This window comes from Sciurus carolinensis, chromosome 3 (genome assembly GCF_902686445.1).
Source record: "Sciurus carolinensis chromosome 3, mSciCar1.2, whole genome shotgun sequence".
Classification (NCBI taxonomy): domain Eukaryota; kingdom Metazoa; phylum Chordata; class Mammalia; order Rodentia; family Sciuridae; genus Sciurus; species Sciurus carolinensis.
The window spans coordinates 92,664,473-92,686,204 of NC_062215.1; the positions used below are offsets into that span (position 1 = coordinate 92,664,473).

At 32.8% G+C, this 21,732-nt stretch overlaps 1 protein-coding gene across 1 annotated transcript in view; it reads right to left on the minus strand.

The window, feature by feature from the left end:
* Lrp1b (LDL receptor related protein 1B) overlaps positions 1-21,732 on the minus strand; it is a 1,852,169-nt gene that overhangs the window by 427,736 nt on the left and 1,402,701 nt on the right.

Here is a 21,732-nt window from a genome sequence, read left to right on the forward strand (position 1 = left end):
TTGGGCAGTGCTCTATTGTTTCAATTATTCATGAATTTGTTCTCTTCTAGATCAATCATTCTTAGGGGTAGGGAAAGAAACTTCAAGAAAACAAGAACTGGATTTTATCCATCTGTTTTCCATCAGAACTCAAAGAAGTATCTGACTTGTAAAAAGTTGTTCATAATTTTACCTATAAGGATAGGCATGATATTTTTCTCTTTTTTCTAGTTTAATTCCCAAAGGAAACAGGACAAGTTTCAGTGGTTTTACATCTCACTTGGCATGTGAAGAACTCAAGAAATGTCATATTATCATAATTCTGGGAAGGTGCAGCATGTATGTCAGACCACAAATAGAGAATTAGCCATGCTTTTTGTTCATCCACTCCTTGGTGACTTTAGAAATGTTCTTGTCACTGTCACAAAAAGCCTGGCTACTGCATGATGGATGTGATCCTGCAATATGTAGAATCAGAAAAATGAGAGATTTTACTCTATTTATGTATGACGTATCACAATGTATAAATGCATTCTACTGTCATGTACAACTAATTAGAACAAATAAAATTTTTAAATTTTAAAAAATGGAAATCTCCCAACAGATAATGTTGGCATATTTTGTAACAACATATTATAACTTTAGATGTAAAATCTTGACTTTTTAGTTTTATTTCAAAGTGGTGTACTAATTCTAACAAAATTGTAATTGCACATAATTATTGTCACTATTTCAGAACACTGCCTTTATAATTTCTCAGAAAATGACTGTAAAGATTACAATGTATATTCTTGTTACAGGACTGATCATGCCAGAAAAAAACACTAAAGGAAGAGAAATATATTTCTGGCAAGAGTACTGCAAATTTTTCTTTTAAAAAAAAAGCACAATTGTCTTTATCATGGAGCTTAACCAAATATGTTCTTACAAGAAAACTGTGACTTTGTTATTCTTTTTCTCTAAGTCTTGCTTCATTAGGAACCATTGATTTTAACTAGTATTGTAATTTTGTGGACTATTTCTGACTTTTCTGCTTATGTTAGGCATGTATGTGTATGCTTCCATGTATCTCTTTAGATTATTTGTCTGATTCATTCAAAGGAAAGCTTATTGGTTTTGCTTTCAAGGAATTTTCAATGACTTCTTAACATTATGGGAAGAAAACTTATGAAAAGTAAAGCACATAATTTGAATTTTTTGTTTTCAATTAAAATTTCAGATAACAAATGTTACTAACTAAATCTCCACAAAGCACATAACTTTGAGAAATATTGCAAATTATATATCCTTATTACAGTTAAATTAATTGTAAATAAAAAATTTTAATGGTATAATCAAATATAAGAAAATAAGTTTAGACAATATATCACAAAATGGTCAGTTTAAAATATTTTCCTTTTCTCATTGTATTTTAAGTCCCAAATCTTCTATGAAGCTTGTGTAGCTAGAAATTTATTTTAACCTATGAATATAGTAGGATCCATGGGCATCCAAGCCAGTTTGATCTTTGCAGAGAGTATTTTCACAGAAACACACATACACGTCCATTTTCATAAGAAAAAATATGTAAATTTAAAAATTAAAAGTATATAAAATATTACATCCAATTGTTTGACTTCAAAGTTAAAGGAATTATAATCTGTGATATAAGAAATTGGGCATTTTAGTAGAAATTATGATTTTACTTAGACAGGGACCTATTCTTTTGTCCTATTGTTAAGGAAAGACCAAGAAGCTCATAGATTTTTTCATAAATTTATATCATAGGACTAGGGTAAATGTTATGAAAATTTCCTCCTATTTTCCTAAGTTCATTCACTTATTGCACTGAATAAATATTTCTTAAAGGTTACACAATGCTGTATCTTTCATGGAGGATACAAAACAAGACTTGGTTCCTTTGTGCAGTGAAGTGACAGTTTTGAAAGTAAGAGCATTAATCGATGAGAACAGAAAAAGCTTTTAACTATTGCTGCCTTGAAAATGCCAGAGTCATATTGTTATTTTATATGATATTTTAGATAATACATTGAATATATTTTCCAACCAATATTGGTGAACTATGGGAAACTACTGGGGCTAAGAGGAGAGGAAATGAGAGACATGGATATATAAATAGACATTATATACATAAATATATTACATATATAAATAAAATGCTTGACTCTTGATTTATATGAATCAATTTGAAAATAGACATATGAGATCATTAGTAAGCTGGAACTTCAATGATACATATTAAAGAACTAATTTATGCATGATATTATTGTGATTATGATAAAAAGAAAAGATTCTTTTGTATTATATGTTGAAATACCCATGAGATGATAAGTTATATACGATTTGTTTCAAAGTAACCAAATGGAATGGTGTTATGTGGATGGAGTTTGAAGAGATGAGACAAAAGTGGCCTATGTTATTGTTAGTGGAAATGAATAGATAGGCCCAAGGGGTTAAGAGGACTTTTTATTTTTGTGCTTATTCGAAAATTTCTGTAATACAAAGTTATAGCTGTTAACGTAACACATTCATAATTTAATATGTATTTTAAAATTGTGTCACAGAGTATTTGATATTTAAAACTACACTATTTTAAGTGAAATGTTTTTTTTCCATTTTTATTTTAATTAGTTAACACTAAATAAAATATAAATGGTAAATCTGAATGAAAAGCTTAAAATAGAATTTGTTTTCTGGATACTTTACAATAAAACTGTGATCTTGCACACTAATAACATAAATACAATTTACTGCCAGTGAATGTATTTCACATCACACTTATTTTATCTAAAGAAAATTTTATCTATTATTTATTTATACTATATATTTCTTTAAAGAACTCCTAATGGAAGTTGTTATAAGAAAAAGTTATAAAAGTCCATGCGTTCTAATAGGTCTACAAACTCTTGTGGACTAAGAATTAAAATTTTTTTGAAAATAAGATTATAAAAATGTAACATAAACGGTAGTCATTTTAATAATATTATTTCATGTATTGAATTTCAATAAATTAACAAAGAAATGTTTTCAAATCCAAGTAACATAGGGTTATCATACCCTTATCATATATATCAATATTATGTATAAATATAGTGTGAAGCTAAAAAATAATAAATATTACTGCTTTATATTGATATTGATAGAAGTACATATTTTCTATTTTTAATTTAATAGGGTCTATTTAATTAACAAATTAATTAATTAATTTCCTGTCCTAAGTGGGACATTGACTTCTTGGGGTTCTTTGTGAGTTTTGTATCAATCTTCAGTGAACTGGAAAATGTGAGATAATGGGTTGTTTATACACTGTAAATCTACTTTCAGTGAGCTGGAAATGTAGTAGATAATATGTTGTTTATGATTTGCAAATCTGTTCAGTGAGCTGAAAATTTGTCAGATAATGGGCTGTTTATGAATTCTAAATCAATATTCAGTGAGCTGGAACTATGTTAGATAATGGGCTATGTATGAGTTGTAAATCTGTTTTCAGTGAACTGGAAACATGTTAGATAATGGGTTGTTTCTCAGTAGTAAATCCATTTCAGTGAGCTGAAAACATGTGAGGCAATGGGTTGTTCCTGAACTGTAAATTTGTTTTTTAGTGAACTGAAAGCCTATTTAATAAAGGACCTTCTATATGTTATAAATCTGTTTTCAATGAGCATGAAATGTGCTGGAATAATGGGTTCGTTTTGACTGGAAGATCCCATTTTACTGAACTAGAAATGTATCATTTAATAGATTCTTCATGAGTAGTAGATCCATGTTCAGTGATTTAGATATATGGAATGATGCTATCCTGTTTACATAAGTCTCCCAACTATAATCTATTTTCAGCATGTTGCTCTCTGCTGAATAATGGTTCTACTTGACTATGGTTAATGGAGTGGAAAACTACTAGAAGTCTGTTTTCAGAAATGTGGTGCCAGACGGGTTTTTGAAGATGTTACGTTTTGTTAATTTTTAACAGCTATAAAGTTAAATTTTCCTGTTAGGAAATGCTATAAAATGTGGAAACCACCAGGTTTGGCTTCAATGGACTTCCATTCAAACAGATATGAGCTACATTAAGAAACAGCATATGCAACAATGGAAATATAGAGTCAGTGTCACCCGAGTGTTATCAGCATGGGTGAAGCCTCGGTAGGGTGACAACACAGACAAGAATAAAACAATGATATGAAAAATAAAGTGTCTTAATTATTACTTTAAATTAATTTAAAGTGTGTACCATTTCTTGCCTTACATTTCTTATAGCTTCCTTTTAGTCAGTTGGCTTATTTCAGTTTCTTTCTCAGATTTGGTATATTTGGTGATTTGGGGCTGTATTCACATTTAAATGTGAGTTACTAAATAGCCAACTCGAAACTCTGTGTCAAACAAATTTCATGCAAGATGCTCAGGTCTGGGGGTGATCCAAGATGGCGGCCTAGAGGGAGACTGCACCCCCAGTCGCTCCAGAACCCAGGAGTTAAGAAGGGGAGGCATTGAGAGACTCGGACTGAAATAGAGCCACGGGTGAGTCTGCCCACTGGGTAAAGCTCGGTCCGGGTGGCAGGCACAGATAGAGGTGGCTTATCGGAGCCGGGCAGGGCAGCTAGAGTCATCCACAGGCAGCCATGCGCACTCCAGCGGTGGGCCCCGCCCACACAGCCAGCTTCTCCAGGTTCTCGGAACGGAACTGGCCCGCTAGTGAGAGCCTTTCTGACCAGAACAAGCTCCGAGTTGCGGAGCCACTACAGCGCAGCGTACTCCGGCAACGAACCAGCGGAGAGCCTCGATCCGCAAGCAGCCTCTGGGATCAGGGCAGGGCAACCAGAGACCTCTTCAGGCGGCTCTGCCCACTCCGGCAGCAGGCTCTCTTCATGGGGCGATCCAAGATGGCGGCTAGAGGGTGACTGCACCCCCAGTCGCTCCAGAACCCAGGAGTTAAGAAGGGGAGGCATTGAGAGACTCGGACTGAAATAGAGCCACGGGTGAGTCTGCCCACTGGGTAAAGCTCGGTCCGGGTGGCAGGCACAGATAGAGGTGGCTTATCGGAGCTGGGCAGGGCAGCTAGAGTCTTCCCAAGGTAGCCTTCCACACTCCGGCAGTGGTCTCCTCCCACACGGCCAGCTGCACGGTGCAGGCCCACAGTGAGAGAATTTCCGCACAGAGCCAGTTCCAAACCATGGAACCAGTAGGGGGCTAGGGGCAGTTTTCTTCGGATAAGCTGCTTTATCAGATTCCTCCAAGACATCAGGCTACTGAAGGCTGGGAGGTGATACACTGGAAATCTACCGGGACACTATAAGCCAATAGCGGAAAACTGCAATATCTCAGGGTTCCACTGACAACTGACCAATATGAGAAAACAAGGGAAGAAAATGTCCCAAACAAACCTAGATACTACATCAATAAAACCCAATGACAGCACAGCAGAAGAAATGTCAGAAAGGGAGTTCAGAATGTACGTAATTAAAACGATCAGGGAAGCTAATGAGGAGATGAAAGAGCAAATGCAGGCATTGAAGGAGGAGATGAAAGAGCAAATACAGGCATTAAATGATCGCACCAATCAACAGTTAAAAGACCAAATACGGGAAGCAAGAGATCATTTCAATAAAGAGTTAGAGATACTGAAAAAAAACCAAACAGAAATCCTTGAAATGAAGGAAACAATAAACCAAGTTAAAAACTCCATAGAAAGCATAACCAATAGGATAGAACACCTGGAAGACAGAACCTCAGACATTGAAGACAAATTATTTAATCTTGAAAGCAAAGTTGGCCAAACAGAAAAGATGGTAAGAAATCATGAACAGAATCTACAAGAATTATGGGATATCATGAAAAGGCCAAATTTAAGAATTATTGGGATTGAGGAAGGCTTAGAGAAACAAACCAAAGGAATGAACAATCTATTCAATGAAATAATAACAGAAAATTTCCCAAATCTGAAGAATGAAATGGAAAACCAAGTACAAGAGGCTTATAGAACTCCAAACATACAAAATTACAACAGACCCACACCAAGGCACATTATTATGAAAATACCTAACATACAAAATAAAGACAGAATTTTAAAGGCCGCGAGAGAAAAGAATCAAATTACATTCAGAGGGAAACCAATAAGAATATCAGCAGATTTTTCAATCCAGACCCTAAAAGCTAGAAGGGCCTGGAACAACATATACCAAGCCCTGAAAGAAAACGGATGCCAACCAAGAATCTTATACCCAGCAAAACTTACCTTCAAATTTGACGATGAAATAAGATCCTTCCATGATAAACAAAAGCTAAAGGAATTTACAAAAAGAAAGCCAGCATTACAGAACATTCTCAGCAAAATATTCCATGAGGAAGAGATGAAAAACAACGATGCAAATCAGCAACAGGAGGCGCTAGCCTAAAGGAATAGCCAAATAAAGGAGAAACCAAATCATGTCAAAAAACAAATATTAGTCAAATGACTGAGAACACAAATCATATCACAATAATAACCCTGAATGTTAATGGCCTGAACTCATCAATCAAAAGACATAGACTGGCAGATTAAATTAAAAGGAAAAATCCAACAATATGCTGCCTGCAAGAGACTCATCTCATAGAAAGAGATACCCATAGACTAAAGGTGAAAGGATGGGGAAAAACATACCATGCACACGGACACAGCAAAAAAGCTGGAGTATCCATCCTCATTTCAGATAATGTGGACTTCAAGCCAAAACTAGTCAGAAGGGATAAAGAAGGACATTACATACTGCTTAAGGGAAGCATAAATCAGCAAGACATAACAATCATAAATATCTATGCCCCGAACATTGGCTCATCCACGTACGTCAAACAAATCCTTCTCAATTCCAGAAATCAAATAGACCACAACACAATAATACTAGGCGATTTTAACACACCTCTCTCACCACTGGATAGATCGTCCAAACAAAAATTGAATAAAGAAACTATAGATCTCAACAACACAATCAGCAATTTAGACTTAACGGACATATATAGAATATACCATCCAACAAAGAACGAATACACTTTCTTCTCAGCAGCACATGGATCCTTCTCTAAAATAGACCATATTTTATGACACAAAGCTACTGTTAGCAAACGCAAGAAGATAGAGATACTACCTTGTACTCTATCAGATCATAATGGATTGAAATTAGAAATAAATGACAGAATAAAAAACAGAAACTTCTCCAATACCTGGAGACTAAATAATACACTATTATATGATGAATGGATAACAGAAGACATCAGGAGGGAAATAAAAAAATTCTTAGAAGTAAACGAGAACAAAGACACATCATATCAAAATCTCTGGGATACTATGAAAGCAGTACTTAGAGGAAGATTTATTTCATGGGGTGCATTCAAAAAAAGAAGTAGAAATCAACAAATAAACGACTTAACACTACAGCTCAAAGCACTAGAAAAAGAAGAGCAGACCAATACCAAAAGTAGTAGAAGACAGGAAATAGTTAAAATCAGAGCCGAAACCAACGAAATCGAAACAAAAGAAACAATCGGAAAAATTAACAAAATAAATAGTTGGTTCTTTGAAAAAATAAATAAAATTGATAAACCCTTAGCCACACTAACAAAGAGAAAGAGGGAGAAAACTCAAATTACTAAAATTCGGAATGAACAAGGAAACATCACAACAGACACGAGTGAAATACAAAACATAATTAGAAGCTATTTTGAAAATCTATACTCCAACAAAACAGAAAACCTCGAAGACATCAACAAATTTCTAGAGACATATGAACTACCTAAACTGAACGAGGAGGACATACACAACTTTATTAAACCAATTTCAAGCAATGAAATAGAAGAGGTCATCAAAAGCCTACCAACAAAGAAAAGTCCAGTACCAGATGGGTTCTCAGCCGAGTTCTACAAAACCTTTAAAGAAGAGCTCATTCCAATACTCCTCAAACTATTCCATGAAATAGAAGAGGAGGGAACCCTCCCAAACTCGTTCTATGAAGCCAATATCACCCTGATACCTAAACCTGACAGAGACACATCGAGGAAAGAAAATTTCAGACCAATATCCTTAATGAACATCGATGCAAAAATTCTCAAAAAAATTTTAGCAAATCGCATACAAATATATATTAAAAAGATAGTGCACCACAATCAAGTGGGTTTTATCCCAGGGATGCAAGGTTGGTTCAACATTCAGAAATCAATAAATGTCATTCACCATATCAACAGACTTAAAGTTAAGAATCACATGATAATAGATGCAGAAAAAGCATTCGATAAAATACAGCATCCCTTCATGCTCAAAACACTAGAAAAAATTGGGGTAGTGGGAACATTCCTAAACATTATAAAGGCAATCTACGTTAAGCCCATGGCTAATATCATTCTAAATGGTGAAAAACTGAAAGCGTTCCCCCTAAAAACTGGAACAAGGCAGGGATGCCCTCTTTCACCGCTTCTATTCAACATCGTCCTTGAGACTCTAGCCAGAGCAATCAGACAAACCAAAGAAATTAAAGGGATACGAATAGGAAAAGAAGAACTCAAACTATCCCTGTTCGCTGATGACATGATTATATATTTAGAGGAACCTGGAAATTCCACCAGAAAACTTTTAGAACTCATAAGTGAATTCAGTAAAGTAGCAGGTTACAAGATCAATGCTCATAAATCCAATGCATTTTTATACATAAGTGATGAATCTTCAGAAAGAGAAATTAGGAAAACTACCCCATTCACAATAGCATCGAAAAAAATAAAATACTTGGGAATCAATCTCACAAAAGAGGTGAAAGACCTCTACAATGAGAACTACAGAACACTAAAGAAAGAAATTCAAGAAAACCTTAGAAGATGGAAAGATCTCCCATGTTCCTGGATAGGCAGAATTAATATTGTCAAAATGGCTATACTACCTAAAGTGCTATACAGATTCAATGCAATTCCAATTAAAATCCCAATGATGTACCTTGCAGAAATAGAGCAAGCAATTATGAAATTCATCTGGAAGAATAAAAAACCTAGAATAGCTAAAGCAATCCTCAGTAGCAAGAGCGAAGCAGGGGGTATTGCAATACCAGATCTTCAACTCTACTACAAAGCAATAGTAACAAAAACGGCATGGTATTGGTACCAAAATAGACAGGTAGATCAATGGTACAGAATAGAGGACATGGACACAAACCCAAATAAATACAGTTTTCTCATACTAGACAAAGGTTCCAACATTATGCAATGGAGAAAAGATAGCCTCTTCAACAAATGGTGCTGGGAAAAGTGGAAAACCATATGCAACAGAATGAAACTAAACCCCTATCTCTCACCCTACACAAAACTCAACTCAAAATGGATCAAGGACCTCGGAATCAGACCAGAGACCCTGCATCTTATAGAAGAAAAAGTAGGTCCAAATCTTCAACTTGTTGGCTTAGGATCAGACTTCCTTAACAGGACTCCCATAGCACAAGAAATAAAAGCAAGAATCAACAACTGGGATAGATTCAAACTTAAAAGCTTTCTCTCAGCAAAGGAAACTATCAACAATGTGAAGAGAGAGCCTACAGAGTGGGAGAATATCTTTGCCAACCATACCTCAGATAGAGCGCTAATTTCCAGAATCTATAAAGAACTCAAAAAACTCTACATGAAGAATACAAATAATCCAATCAACAAATGGGCTAAGGAAATGAACAGACACTTCACAGAAGAAGATGTACAAGTAATCAACAGATATATGAAAAAATGTTCAACATCCCTAGTAAGAAGGGAAATGCAAATCAAAACTACCCTAAGATTTCATCTCACCCCAATTAGAATGGCGATTATCAAGAATACAAGCAACAATAGGTGTTGGCGAGGATGTGGTGAAAAAGGAACACTCATACATTGCTGGTGGGGTTGCAAATTAGTGCAGCCACTCTGGAAAGCAGTGTGGAGATTCCTCAGAAAGCTTGGAATGGAAACACCATTTGACCCAGCTATCCCACTCCTTGGCCTATACCCAAAGGACCTAAAATCAGCATACTACAGAGATACAGCCACATCAATGTTCATTTCTGCTCAATTCACCATAGCCAGATTGTGGAACCAACCTAGATGCCCTTCAGTTGATGAATGGATAAAGAAACTGTGGCATATTTATACAATGGAATATTACTCCGCAATGAAGAATGATAAAATTATGGCATTTGTAGGCAAATGGTCGAAATTGGAGAATATCATGCTAAGTGAGATAAGCCAATCTCAAAAAACTAAAGGATGAATGATCTCACTGATAAGCGGATGAGGACATATAATGGGGGGTGGGAGGGGCTAGCATTAGGTTTAGGGTTAGGTTTAGAGTTAGGCTAAGGAGAGCGGTAAGAATGAAGGAAAGAAGGACTGTGTAGAGGGAAAAGAGGGGTGGGAGGGATGGAGGCGAGGGGAAAAATAAAATAAACATCATTACCCTATGTAAACGTAAAAAAAAAATTAAAAAATAAAAATAAAATAAAAAAAATAAAAAAAGATGCTCAGGTCTTGTTAATGGAGATCTCAAATTGCAAAATCTTAAAATCTAAATTCTGAGGCAAATTTCTCTGTAGAAAAATTCTCCAGTGTTCCTCCTGGGTCAATTTTCAATTCTGGGTATAGAGCAATGATATGATGGACTGCTAGATTTCAAATATTTTGTTTCCACCCTGTTACCTCACCTGAAAAGCAGGGGCTCCCAAGAGCAGAGTTTCTGGTGGCTTCTCCACTTATCGTTTCTATTCCTCCCTATGGTCACTTTTAATCTTTATTTCCTTTAATTTTTTAAGGCTTTGCTGTAACCTATTTAACTGTCACTTCAAATGTGATGTTATTCCTCATTACTGTTTCCCTTGTCTTTTTGTTTTTTATGTTTTCATTTCTTAGTTTTTTTTATTTTCATTTTAAATGCATTTATAAAGCATAAGTAGATAAATGTGTGCCATTCTCTATACTGTTTATCACTATTCATGTTTCTTATCCTGTTTTTGTTAGCTCCTGAGTTTCTTGCTATGAAATATATGTCTCTTGCCCCTTCTCATTATTAGAAGTCAAAGAATTTAATAAATTCATAGTCATAATCACAAATTAAGAAATATGAAAGTTATGTAGCAGTCATTAATAAGAAATTAAAAATGATGAATAAATATTAATAATTTGATTTCCTTGGATATTTATTTGAATGTTTCTCATAATAGAAATTCAATTGTAAAAGAGGTACAGAATAGTATGAACAAAGATCCTAGAAAATATGAAATGAAAACAGGAGAAGTAAATTTCCCACATTTGTAATGGAGAAACTTCTTGGAGTACTGAAGTCCTACAAAGAATGGTGTGATATTACTAGTGTTTTAAGGATGTAGGTCCACAAAGTTACTTTATAATTGTCCACTGGATTAAATCCCATAAGTGAGCAATGTATGTAATTCTGAACTAATTCCTCTCTGATAATTACCTATTTATGAAACAAGTTTATCTCATTTCATATATACATGTCACATTTCATATGATATATTCTAAGTATATCTTAGATTGAAAGTAGCCCGTGTTGTGATACAAAGATTCAATGTTTTAAATTGAATATTATTAAAGATATTTAAGAAATAAACACAATAATGTATACCTGATTGAAACAGTCTATATAAGGAATCTAAATATTCATCTCAACTTTATCAGATATTCCTTAATATTGTGTATAAAAGCTTGAATGTAACTTTATCTAAAAGGGTCATTTTAGTATCAATTGAAATAAAAAATGTAGAAGAAAAGTGATTTTATTCAAAAAGATAATGAAATACTGAAGTGAAATAATGAGTTAATATTGATGAAAGTTCTGGATTTTATATAATTTCCTTAGTTGCTAACAAAAATTATACTTTTTGTACAAAATAATGCCATTTTCATTAGAATGGATGCAAAATTTTGAACAAATAAAAAGAACTCAATAGGAAAGATTCTGAAATTTTCACAATATTCCCTATAGCAAACTATTTTTACCTTGGCAGTGAGTATCTGTTTTCAAGTGAAATTTGTGAAACATTCCCTCAGGTCTAAAATATCAATTCTCAGAGGTAACTCCATTCCTGCTGAGAGAAATTTAGAAAAATTTTACACATATAGCGAGAAAATTGCAGTGGTAATCATTTTAGTGAGATGGCTGCAAATGCCTTAGATTGCAAAAGTATTGATAACAAAAAAGTTAGAGTAGTAACTTCTAATAATGATTAGTTTGAATATATGTGATTTATAAATGGGTGAAGGGCAGTTGAAAAGAAAGTATATTAACTTCATGAAAGTAATTTTTTGGGGGTACTAAGGATTGAACCTAGGATCTCATGCATGAATGCTCTACCCACTGACTATAACCCCAGGCCTTTTTATTTTATTTTGAGTCAGGGTACTGCTAAGTTCCTCAGGCTGACCTTGAACTTGTGATATTCCTTCTTTAGCTTACCTAATCACTGGGATTAAGGCATATAACACCACATCTGATTTATGAAAGTAATTTTAAATGAAACACCATATAGCCTTCAGAACATGAAAGGAGAACACATAATAATTTTAACCAATGATACATTAAATAGAATACAATATAAGAGAATAGCTATAGATTTTCAACCAAGAATAAACGAGGTTTTGGGTGTTTGACTTTTTGAATTGCTTAAAAATCCCAAAGAGTTCCTGTTAAGATACAAAAATACAAACAAAACCAAACTTTGAGTAAATTGCAGATTACTGTAGACAGATCATGTTGGAAATGTGAGGTTGTTATCATCCTTGAGTGTTCACCACAGTGGCCTTTAGAGAAATTACAACACTGATGACTCAGAGACCCAAATGTACCTGTTCTAAATAGAAGCCTCAGAGAGTATGCCGCTTAAGTCAAAGGGCTTTGGGTAATATGATTTTTCTTGAAGTAAAAATGACTTTTTCTGTCTATAAAATACTGAAAATATTTCAATGTTTGACAAATAAGATTTGCTGGATGCCAACCATCTCATATGAGTAAATTGTAGGATTCCCAAATCCTTCAAAACTGAATACTATTTAGGAAAAGGAAATAGTCACAAATTGAAGGTAAATAGTCATGTGGGTGTTTATTTTCCCTTCAACTATTCTCTGTAAATCCACACTCCCAAAAAAGGAAGGAAGAGAAAAAAATAATAATAAAGGAAAGAAATAAATATAAAATAATGCCTCCTTTATAAATTATAGCAAAGCGTCTTTTGCCTATTTTATATTGCCCTGATTATACTAATAATACAAAATGCTGTAACTATTGCACTCTTTCAGACCTTTATTTAAATAAGAAAAATTGATTCATCATAATATGAGTGGGCACTATTAAGAAATAGATAAACTGGTCTGTAGTTTTTCCAGTAACGTACTATTGCAATTCATCTCTATGCATAAGTTAGGAATAAAATACATTAAAAAATAATTTAATTCAAAAATATTAAATGCTTTGTGATATATTTCCTTGACAAATTAATGTCATATCACTGTGTAGTGGCTTTAAATATACAGAAAAACCTTAGAAAGGTAAATCCTGATATTTGAAATATCTTTTCTTTAAAAAGATTAATCTCTCTGAGACAGTGAAAGGCAACAATACGTTTTTGTTTAATTTCACCACAATTTCCAAACAACAAATGTAAATTTCAAAAATGATCACTTTTAGATTTATACCACCAAATCAAGGCTGACTCTTTGTTAAGAATCAATATTTTGTACCTTTGCTAAAATGATTAAAGACTGTAGAATCAGTACCTGATTAATCATTTCAGCTACTATTGTACTACATGAGGGTAGCAGGGAAATTTGTTTACATATGGTATTCTAAGGAAAGGCCATGCTATGACATAATCTGACAATGTTAAAATGCAAATACTTTCATTTGGACATTATTTTTATTCATAGAAAATTGAACTAAGTTGTCAAATATTTCCTTCTCCCTTGACATTTAAGATAGCATGAAAATGTGGTAACTGAAGATTCATTCATATTTAATCATTTCAGAAAGAACTCAATTTCAAAGAAAAATAGTTTTAGAATTCACATTCCAAAACATATTCAAATTCATACCTGAGGTCCAATATTTTTCTCTAAAATAGACTCTAAGTAATAAGCAAGCAACCATAATAATTATAACTGTGACAATATTCCTGTTCCACAGAATCCAACATCTGATTAATGATTAAATACTTTCATAAATTTGAGTGTTATTTTCCCCTTTTCCCATAGACAACTTTAGCAGCTGCTTGTGCCCATTTTCTTTAATCAGTGCGTTGGAAATAATGCTCACTATTGCATAGTCTCATGGAAACTAAATGAAAATATATTTCAACTTTGGGGCCCATTATGGCCAACCCAACAACTTTACGTGTAGGTTGAGTATACTCCATTGTAAACTCCCTGTTAAGCAATGAAATTCTGTATTCTATATAGACCATAGTATCTAAAATGTATGCTTGATTTTCCTAAGAAATTATTGGAACATATGCAGAACTTCCCCTTTATGTCTTCATGGAGATGTGTTGAGAAAGTATTTATTCTACATGCAGACCACATAGTTTTAAAGTCACTCAGACCAGCATTGAATGGAAAGTTTATTCTTAGCTACTATGTGTATTCTTTACCTTTGTTCTCTTTGTACCATGGTGAGAACTATCAATTTTGACTTTTACTAAGTTGTTAAAGAAAGTTGTGACAGAACTGTAAAAAAAAAAAGTTATTGGAGTTGTTCTTTTTCTAAGGATATTATTTTCTTAAATGTTCACAGATAATTTAGCAGATAGCATGGGGTTCCACTATCCTGTCTACTAGTAATCTAAATTATAAACAGAAATTTTTCTGAAGGCTTAGAGATTCACATTTTTACTGTCTTTCTCAACCTCACTCATCCTAAAGGTGTATTTCTAATGTAAAAATATTTTAGTATGATCTATTTGTTAAACACATGCATGCACACACACACACACACACAAATAATTGCCTTCCAGAGTATTGAGACAGACTGGGGAGAGTTTCAACTTTTGAAGAGCTGTGTCAAGAAAATCTTGATATGTTAACTTATGTCATATTCTGAAATATCTAGCTTATGTAGTTCAGTTATAAACCAAGAAGAAAGAGGCTCATTCAAAATTACAAGTGAGAATGTGACTTGGCATAGGACTTATGTTTTATTATGATGTTTATTATTATTTTAAAAAATGAGAAGATAATTATAAATCAACTTTATGCTCAGAAGGTATATATTTCATTTAAGCATTCTAAGGTCATCAAGAAACCAATATTTTCAAGGATTGCCTAAAAACAAAACAAAACAAAATTTTAAAAAATCCTCAGTTCAGTTCACTTTCTATCAAACCTTTGGCTCTGACATTAGGACTACTTTAAGAGATCCTTAAATGTTGAATTTTTCTGTCTGTTACAGGGCATCTTATTGGTAACTTGATATGGGTGTTTGTTTTGAGATGTAGAAATGAAAAAAACACCAAAAACAGTAGAATGAATCAGATATAACTTTCCTATGTTCATATATGAATAAATGACCAGTGTAACTCCACATCATGTTCAACCACAAGAATGGGATCCTAAGTAGAATAAGTTATATTCCAAGTATGTATAACAAGTCAAAATACATTCTACTCTCACTTGTATCTAGAAAGAATTTTAAAAAATTCAAGTTCTCCCATAAAAGAATTATCATGTGCCATCAATTTTTTCCTTGAAGTAAAAACCACATTTCTAAAAAATTCCTTACTAAAGACAGAACATATTTATTATTATTTCAGCAGAAATTTGGATTCTGGGGCAACAAGTGTGTTTAAAATAAGTAATTATGTACAAGTTTCCAGAAAATAAGACTTGGCATGCTGTAATCCTAAAGAACACATGCTTCCCACTAGATGAAAGAAAGAATAGTGCTTCTGTACTTGCTGTTATTGCCATGCCTGGAATGCAGGTAAATAATGGATATTAATTGAATGAACAGATTGCGTGAAAAAATGAAATGTAGTGAATACAGTGTTTTCATTAGTTGAGAACTAGAAAGTTTCCAATTTTACCAATGAGTACCTTTGCCCTGATATGATCCTTCATAACCTTAAGACATGACATATCCTTCAATATTAAGCAACAGAGTTGGACCACCTAGTTTAGTTTTCATATACCCTGAACAAAATTAATGTTCACCTAAAGAGGAAATCAAGCATGAATAAATCTTGGTTTGCTAAGGCCTCAAGTTAGAAGGACTGAAAGTCATGGTTATTTACTTCCCAGGTGTCTTGCATAGTATTATTAAATTTATTTTAAAATTCAATTGCTCCTTCATATACTTTTCAGCTCCATAGCGTATAGAATCTTTGGTACACTGGAAACATTGCAACCTCCATTGACTTTGTTTGAAACCTTTTAAGAATCTATGTGTTCCATTTTCCTCTACTTCATAACCCCTACATAACCTAGTTATGTACATCTTTTCATTCATTTTTTAAAATCTTTATATTACTGCATTATAGTTACATAATAAATGGGATCCTAATTAGAATAAATTATATTCCAAGTATGTATAACAAGTCAAAATACATTTTATTGTCATGTATACCAATATTACAATATGGGGGTGCATTTTGACATAATCATGCATGCATGATTATATTTTGCTCCATTTTGGTCCCCAGTATTTTCTTTCCCTCCCCACTTCTTACCCATTTCCCTTCCTCAGCTCTACTGGTCTTTCTCCTACTCACTGTTTTTTTTTTTTTTTTTCATTGTCCTTTACAGGTATACATGCAGGTAGGATGCAATATGGTATGTTCACATATGTATATATTATAATTTGGTCAATTACATCCTACAGTTCCTCCCTTTTCCCATCTCTCCTCCTTCTCCCTTCATCCCCTGACTCTACTGATCTCAGTTCTATTTTGATGCCCAACCCGCTTTTTTCCCTTACTTCGCTCTAACTTTCACAAATGATATAGAACATTCAAACCTTGACTTTTTGGATCTGGCTTATTTCACTTAGCACAATGTTTTCCAGTTCCATCCATTAACACATAAAACTCAGTTATAATTTTATGGCTTTGTCTGATTCTCAGAACTGAAATAATTTATCCATTTTCTCAGACTACACCCTTTTAACTCTTTTAAGACATTAATAATATTCTTCCTTATTGTATAGATATTTAGGAATTTGTCTTATTCTCTTCATCCACATAACAAAGAAAAGAAAGGTAGGAGTTGCACTGTGTTCATTTGTGGTCTCCAGTATTAGAAAGGAAATGTTTTTCCAATAGTAGAGATTCACAAAATTTCTAAAAACTTTATAATAGATATGAAAACTGAAGAATAAAATCAATTTTCTTATAGTCCAGAATATTTGGGCTTAAATGAATGTGTATACTTATTATGTATTATTTTTCTTACTTAAAATCATGTTTTGAAATGATATCTGAATTTAAGGCAACAGAAATCAAAACAAATTTAGTAATGGAGGCTTATCATAGGCTCTTTTTTGTAACATGACTCACACTGACTGCAATTAGATGTTATTATGCCCCTTAAAGTCATAATATATTCTGAATTTTATATCTATAAATTATTTGCCTTCTGAAATTGCTATCTTTTCACATAGATAACTTCCATTGAAATGTATTTCACAAATTAAACAGAACATAAATTTTCTTTATATATTCTTCCAAGCAGTTTATAAACTTGCTTTAGAATTTTAATATGCTCATATATTTGGTATAAAATATTTATCTGATGACTGCATGTTTTAGAAATAAAGTGGTTTCTGAGAACTTCAGAAAAAGGAGAATGTCATCATGGGACCTGTGAAACTAATGAACAATTAACGCAATGATACACAACAAAGGTGAATTTTCCAGATATGTTCTCTTCCAAAAGTAAGTATCCAGAACTGAAAACATATTTGAAATATAATGTAAAGCCAGTGGGCTGACGGAAGGAATGAAGCATTGGAGTAGAATGCAAGATTACACTGAAGAGCTTGTAGTGTTAGGCAAGGAGGTTTATTTGGTTGAGAGTTTTGAACACAGGGTTTCTGAGTCTGAGATTGGGATGTTAATGTGGTATCATACAGAGATGGATATCAGGATACCTGTGTTCAAGTATTTGTTTTGTCATTTGTAAGCCATATGGCAGTAGTAATTTATTTCTTCACTAATAAATATTAGTAATTACTGTCTCTTATAGTGATCTAAGAAACTATTAAATACAATAAATTCAATAAATCTATAAATCACAAGTGCTATTTTTCACATAAGTCACTATCATGTTAATAACTGAAAACTTTATTATGTCTAGAAGTGTATAAATCACACAACACTACTAGGGCGAGTTAAGAGTAAGTGGAGAGAAGACCATCCAGGAGGATTTTAATAATAGTGCTAGAAACGAGTAATGAAACACTTGAAGAATTTAAAATAGGGAAAGAAATAAAAATTTATGTAGAATATGACATCAAATAGAAGGTGCAAAGTAAACTAATTATGTTCCATAATTTCATTCTCATTTTTCAACTAAAATTCAACAACTAATCATTAATCACTGTGGTATTCCAGGTATGTTAGAGATAGAGGAATATATACTTTTGTTTAAACTAAAAGATGTTTAATATGAAATAAATCATGTTTTGACAATATAGTATGGAATTCTTTCCATTCCTTATCATTGGTTGTAGCATTACTAAATAAACTTAGGAAAAAATGGTCTAAAAAATTAAGGAATATTTGTCCTAAAACTGTCCAGATTATTTCAAATAGCAGATGACCTATAAAATATATAACACATATGGACAGTGATTGTACATATGTTAATTTATATCATTGCTAAAATTTTTGTGAATTGGACAATATTTAAGAACCAGAAAATTAATTAGAGGATATTTGTCTATGGTAAATCTTTTTGGTTCTGTATGACATCTTAACCTGACTTAGTTTTAGAAATAAAGGACAGAGTTTGTTTAACATTAAAAGATTAGCTCTGAATTTTGGTCTGGGGAAAAATCTTGATAAATGGCACAGATTTTTGATAACCTTTCTAAGAATGTATCCTCATGGAGATTAATTCCACCTTAAACTGGTAGATGTTAAAATGGAAAATGTATAACATAGACCCAGGAAAATAATAAATAATAAATTTATATCAAATATATCCAAATGACTTAATATTATGAGTATCAAACTGATTATATGCATTTGTATCTATTCAGTTCTGAAATTTTACTAAAAGGATAACTGAAATTATATTATTTTTTAAACATAATAAGCCCAAAGTACAAAGAAATTGGAAGAAGAGATAGACAATAAAATGTAAACACAAAAGCAGTCAATTGGTTAATGATAAACTGATAACTATGAATGGCAAGATAGAGGTGGAGATACTTAACTCCCTAAACCTGGTGAGTTGATAATAATGGACACTTGTAAAAGTGGCAATAAAGTTAGTGATAAAAACAGAAGTATTTGTGGAAGATCTATTTAAGTGACAGTAAGATCTCCAGAATGTCTCTCTATTTCATGTATATAAACCCTGAAGATTCTGGATATTTATTCTCAATAAATAGAGGGTCTCTGAAGAGAGAAATCAATGTTGAGAATGAAGAGACTAATTCCCATAGGAAACATCAAAACAATTTTTGACATAAAGGAGACATCTATAAGGTAGAGAAAACTAGTTCAAATAAATAATTGTTAATATTCTCATATACAACCAAAGCTACACTTATGGTCAGCAATATCAGGCTTAAATAAATGGATTACTTCAAAGTTGATACTGAGTATTGAGATATATATATATATCATTTCTCTAAATATATATATATATATATATCATTTCTCTAATTGCTGCTTAATAATGACAACTAGAATTTTAGTTTTCAGGCAGGGTTCACAGAAGTATAATGAAGATACTCTTACTAAGAAAAATGATCTACAGAAATTGACATTGGGAGTTCCCTGGTTTCTTTTATGTTACAAACACCCTCCCGCTTCCTGCCTGCCTGACTGCCATATCTAGAGTTTCTAATCTGCTGTTTAGTACCCTTCACACAAGAAAATAGAACTTCAGACCTATAAAGAAAATCCTTATGAGGAAATGAAGAAAATAATTCCAATAAGAAACATCAAAGCAATTTTGGACAAAGTGAAGACATCTATAGGTAGAGAAAAATAGTTCAAATAAAATATTGTTTATATTCTCCAGAGAAAACCATTAAATTTAAAAGAAACACTAAGAAAACAAAAAGGTTTTGGAAAATAAGAAAGCAAAACAGAACACCAAAATGGAAAAATGAAAAATTCAAAAGGAAAGTAAGAATATCAAATTAAAGAAATAAATAAACTAAGTGAAAGAAATGAAAAGGTCAAACAAGTTTCTCAAAAAGTAACAGAGGGAATCTACATCAGAGTTCATCATCATTAAATTTCACACAAAACATAAATAACTACATGCTCATCAAAATTCAGGTGCGATGAGGGGAGGAGGTTCCATCAATGTTCCCAGAATATTTTGAACAGCAAAAGATCATACAATTCTAAGGGAAAGTGGTTTCCAAATTTTGAGTTTTAAACCCAGCCAAACTGTCAAGTAAAATATCAAGATCAATTAACTACATGTTTATAAGATCTCAAAATTTTATGCAACCTTTCTTAGAACTCTACTGAGGAGTAGACCATAAAAGAAATGGACATGATATTCATAGTATGCAAGAACAGAGCAGCACAAAGGCAAGGCCAAGAGAAACCTTAGGATAATAGAGAAGGGATTCCCAAGATTAGTTTAATGCTGAATGTGTTACCAAAACTATGACACAATTGAATGATAAGGGAATTTGAAGTGGGAATTGAAAGTCAATAAATAATGCCTTAAGTTCATAGTCCAAAGTTTCTCCCGTGGTAAAGTGGTATATGACAGGTCTATAATTTCTTAGTTCTAAAAACATTTTTATCATTCTATAAGTATTTAATCTGTGTTTAAACTGGTGGATTAACTTCTTAAGACAGTTATAATACTGTCATGGTACCAATTTTTTAGCTTATAAGAACAAAAAAAAAAATATTATCTAACAGTTATAACAGCCAGAAGTTCAAAATGTCTTATATATAAAATTAAGATGTAAGCAGCCTACATTTCTTCTCGAGGCTCTAGAAAGGCTGTGCCCTTAGTTTTTCTAGCTACTAGAGGCCACATACATTCCTTGACCTGTTTCTCCATCTCTCAAGTATCTATCACGCCACCTGTTTCCATTCTTAGATCTCTCTCTAATCCTTGTGATTATATTGGCCCACTCAGATAACCCAAAATAATCTCCTGATCCCAAAATCTTTAATCATATAAAAAAGTCCTTTTTGGATGTAACAGATTCACAATACCTAGCATCAGGACCTGAACAGTCAGTATTTAGCCTACCTCAGCTGTGTCTGGCACTCAGATTTATGTTTACTGTACATTCAAAATAAATTCATTTCATTTAAAGATTCTCAGAAGTTTCAACCTATGTACAACATCAACTAAAGTCTAAAATCTCTTCTGCAACTCAGGAGCTCAAAAATCTGAAATTTCACTTTAAATCAGCTATGTTTAAAATTCTATCCTCATACAAACTTCTTTCCATCTGTGAACTTATGAAACTAGAAAATAAACTGTCAGTTCCTAAAATATGATTATGGAACAAGCACAGGGTTCCAGTTATAAACATTCTTGTTCAAATTAAGAGAAAATTTTATGATA